This window comes from Ixodes scapularis, unplaced genomic scaffold, assembly GCF_016920785.2.
Source record: "Ixodes scapularis isolate PalLabHiFi unplaced genomic scaffold, ASM1692078v2 PGA_scaffold10__122_contigs__length_95168666, whole genome shotgun sequence".
Classification (NCBI taxonomy): Eukaryota; Metazoa; Arthropoda; class Arachnida; order Ixodida; family Ixodidae; genus Ixodes; species Ixodes scapularis.
In genome coordinates, this window is record NW_024609836.1 from 8,204,307 (window position 1) to 8,209,017 (window position 4,711).

General features: G+C 44.4%; 1 protein-coding gene across 1 annotated transcript in view; it reads left to right on the plus strand.

The window, feature by feature from the left end:
- The first annotated feature begins 3,596 nt into the window (after nucleotides 1-3,596).
- The window catches only part of LOC8037336 (BTB/POZ domain-containing protein 6-A), a 20,425-nt gene continuing 19,310 nt past the window's right edge, over nucleotides 3,597-4,711 (plus strand). Inside the window, exon 1 of the mRNA XM_040500233.2 lies at nucleotides 3,597-3,720. The gene's annotated coding sequence lies outside the window, so the exon portion shown is untranslated. The remainder of the gene's footprint in view (nucleotides 3,721-4,711) is intronic.

Genomic DNA, 4,711 nt, shown 5'->3' on the forward strand with positions numbered 1-4,711 from the left:
AGAACCACGGAGAAACCATCAAACGAAAAGTGATGAAAAGGCGGCCGCTAGAGAGGAAGGATAATCCGCTACCCTTGAGTAAGGCTGCTTGACGTCTGCGTTTGGGAGCTTTCAGGGCACAAATGTTTCGCAGACAACCCCCAAAGAGAGAGAGGGAGACAGACAGAGAGAGAGAGAGAGAGAGAAAGGGGACTAGATATGTTGAAGGTATTTTCCTGCCGTGCTCGACGTGCTGGCCTTGTTTGGAAGTGTGCCTGCAGTCGAGGACCCTGATATTTGGTGCGCCTCCCCACTGTCTCTCCACATCGAAACTCCTGGCGCCGTCCCTGTCGGGAAGACGTACCGTGACCTTGACGGAGATAAACCCGACTTTGGAAGCACCCAGAAGGCGCGTCCACCCACCGCTGTTTTAATCTTTTGTTTCTCGCGTCGATTGCTTACGTTTTTTCTTCGAGCTGACGAAGAACCCCGGGGGGGGGGGGGGGTTTGCCTGGTGAGGCGTTTGGGGGGGGGGGGGGGGGGCGATCGCCCCCACCGCCCCTCTCCCCCCTTGGATCCGCTACTGCTCGTGGATTGCTTCATCAAGCTACCCCTTCCATCGCTTGCCACCCTGTGACTTTGTCGTCACACTCGTTTCGGTTGCATGCGAACGCAACCAACGCAGATGTGTGAACCAGCCTTTAACACTTTTACTGCCGGGTTTTTGTTTTTCCACAATGCCCGGCGTAAACGAACTTTCAGAGACCTCGAGCTCACTGGACGCCGCTGTGATGCCATGGCAGATTCTTGAAGATGATGGGTCCAAACTGTGCTCTTAAAAGTTGCATTCTTTCCTCTTCCAGCAGAAATTCCGCTCGTCCAGTTTTCTCTTCTTCTTCTGATTCTTCGGCGGAAGGGTCGTCGCTGGACAAGTCACTTAGCTGAGCTGCATCATCGTTATCACTTTATTTATTCATTTTAATTAACAATGATATCAATCATTGACAGGAATACAATAGGAAAGGCACAAATCAACACAAAATGAACAGTAATAAGACAACGCGGTCACGTTCCAATACAACGCTATGATAAGAAATACAGATTAGAATCGACATCAAGGCAAGGCAAGGGTAAAATCGCTTGTGTGCGAAAGGTCAGTCTCGATGAAGTAGTAATAGTTAAGGCCGGTTCACACATGCAGCGGAGCGCTACAAGCATAGCGCTCACCTCGCGCTAAGCGCGTGCTGACGGCAGCGTTCACCAGCTTTGTATTGCACCGCCAAAACTGTTGCTCATGGCAGACGATAAGTAGCAAACGGCACGTGAGGAGCGCTACATCAGCGCTTCGCTGCATGTGAGAACCGGCCTTTACAGTGCTGTTCCAAGTACAAAACAAGCTATTTATACACAAGGTGCAAGTTGGTTTAAAAACAAAGAATTATTTTCACACTCAACGACATGCCTGGGTAGCTTGTTCCACTCCGATGTTGTTCGTGGAAAAAAAGAGTGTTTAAAGAAATCAATTCGAGACCAATGTTCAATAATTTTTTTCGAGTGCATAAATCTGGCATTTGTTCTAGTCGCAAAAGTTACGTATTTGTCCCGTGGAATTTTAATGGAGTGGTTGATGATTTGGAAGGCTATTTTTCTTTTAGTTTGCAAGTGTATTAAATCAGTTTTACAGATTATCTTTGATTAGCTTTGAAGGGGATTGGTTACGTCCAAATTCGTTAAACACAAACCTAAGTGCCCTTCTCGGAACCATTTCTAATATGTTTATGTTTTTGTGTAAATGAATATGGTCAATGTTTTTTGTGTAAACGGGTTCCGTACAACGCTCGCTTATTCAAGAATGGTGCGAATTAATACCTTATAAGCGAGCAGTTTAGTGGTATACGGAGCATCTTTCAAGATTCGTTTAAAATGCCACAATTTGTTGTTTGCTCTGCTTACTATGTAATCGATGTGGTTGTCCCATTTAAGTTCGGAAGAGAAAATAAGTCATATTGAGCTACGCTGCTAAGCTTGTGTCCGGACAACTCATAGTCAAACACAAGTGGGGATTTTTTACGCGAAATCGTCATGCTTACAGATTTCTTTTCATTTAATGCCATTTGCCAATCCTTGCACTCGTTATATATTGTTTTCCAACTTATTATTTAAGTTTATTCGACCATTACGTGTTTGCACTGCAGAGTACAGTACGCAATCATCTGCGAACATTTTTATGCGAACATCGATAGTTCTCACGATATCATTAATAAATATTAAGGACAACACAGGTGCCAGAAATATGCCCTGGAACACTCCTGAGGTTACTGGTGATACGCTAGAGACGTTATTGTTCAATGTAACATACTGCCTTCTACCCTTAAAGGCCGACGTACATTTCGCGCTTTCCACTTAGCCCGCCTCCTCCTTTCCCATGACCTCTCCACTTTTTACCTTCCGCAACTTGGCTCCCCTCGCTGCAGCTTAGGAGAGGGGGGCGCTAAGAAGATTACCTTCCCTTCAGAACCAAGGTTGTACGTTAACTCTAAGGTAATTCTCGAACAATTTGAAAAAAGGAGTCTGATTTAAGAATCGTGTGTAATTTAGCTATAAGTTTGTCGTGGGAAACCTTATTGAGAGCTTTTTCTAAGTAGAAAAATGACATGTGCCTGAGAACGGTTATTTAAACATTCGCTAAATTCGTGATTAGTTTTCAGAAGTTGAGTTACAGTTGAAAGTCCTCTCCTAAAACCATGCTGTTCTTTAGTTAGTATAGTGTGAACCTCTTGATGGTTAGTGATGTGCGAGCATATGACGTGTTCTAGCATCTTACAGCATTGGGAAGTCTTTGATATTAAGGTCGATAGTTTGTGACGTTTCTTTCCTTTCCGGATTTTAGGATGGGAACTATTTTTGAAACTTTATTATTATCAGGAAGGGAAGCGGTAGACAAGGATTTTTGGAAGATTACTTGCAGGTATTTAGAAATCCATTCAGCATATCGCTTCAAAAATGCAGTAGAAATTAAATCTGGACCGGGATTTTTTTTTTTAAATTTATCGTCAAGGTTAAGCAATAAGGACAAAATACCTTCTTGAAATATGTGCCATTCATCGACTGCTAGTATATCATCTAATTTTCAACAAATGGTACATAATGGTTATCAGTGGTGAACACAGAACCGAAATTACTAATTAAGCCTTCAGAAATTACGGACGCTTCTTCTGTTAAAGTACGTTTTATTAGGAAACTGTTTGCTATCGTTTGCTTCGATCGAAAGTGGCTCGACAATATTCCTGGCAAGGGTACCTAAACGTTTGGAAGTGTAATGATGAAGTACCGTGCCTTTCATCTGAGTCTGAATTCATCGACAGTTTCTGAATTTCCTCGTCCGTCAAAGCGCGGACTTCCGTGGCACTCGCCACGCCTGCGGTGCCCTGCGAAGACGACGACGAAGCGCGGATGTAGAAACGTGCGCTCCATCTGTTGTCTAAAATTTAACCTACAAGTTACATGTGTCTACGTGATCTCTCCATAGATGGCGCGACACGACCGCATTAATTTTTTTTTTTTTTTTTTTTTTTTTTGCACGAGTAGTTTAGGTTGGCGGCAGGGAGTGAAGTTTCCAAGGCGTGCGCGTGGGTGGTGTTCCGAGTTATCTCGGTGCTCGAATGGGAGACGGCATCTGATTCTTTGAAGAGACGCAGGAGCGCGACAGTTGGCACGGACGACAGGAAAAAAGAAATTCAGGTACGTGGGAAAAGGGAAGTCGGATTATAGTTCGCACCGAGTCCCGCCATAAAATCCCGTGCGAGGAAAAGAAAGAAATAAACAACATACTGCAAAATACGACAGGAATCTTAGGGTGACCATATTCCTCAATGTAGAATACGGGACATCTCAGCGGAAAAGGGGGAAAACTAAAGTTTGAGATTATGAGAAAAAGTTTAATGAAATTCTACATGCGTGATATATCTTCTACATCCGTGCTATATACAGTAACTAAAAAAAAAAAAGTATACATACGCGTCTTCGCGAGAAAAAAAGGTGTTTGTGGGCAAGAACAGTTCTTTAAATACCTACGGTTATTTTTGTAAAATATACTTGTAACGAATGGGCATAGTTTCGGTTTGCTTCTCTACTCGCGTGGTGCCAGTTTCCGAAACTATGTACTACTACTGCGAAAACGGGACGTGATTCTATATCGCTATAAAAAGACGGGACGGCAGAAGTGGACCTCAAAAACGGGACGTCTGGTCACTCTAGACACGATTCGTCGTGAAAGTAACTGTAAGACGCATCTGATTACTAACTCGAGCACGCCATCGCGCTCGCCCACACCATTTTGCCTTTTTTTAAATAATAGATGGATATTTACGCAACCTTACACTACCACCGCGCCGGGTCCGAAAGCTAGCGATCGACGACGCCGTATCGCGCGATGTATACAAACCCGGCATTCTCACGTCCCGGGTATCACGTGGCATTCAAGCTCTGCTCAGTGGCGTCGTGGCGTCCCTTGGCGTGCTTCTTTGGGCGGAGAGCGTTGGCGATACATACCTAGTTTACTTTTGCAGGGTCCATATCACAAGAGCGAATGACATTTTAGCGAACGGCGACATTTGAGCGAATGGTCGTTTTAGCGAATAACGGGGGCGCGCGTTAATCCATCCGTCGCGCTGCGCTTTACGCCGCTTCGCGGCGACAGTCTGCGGCAACTCATTACAAAAATATGAACTCA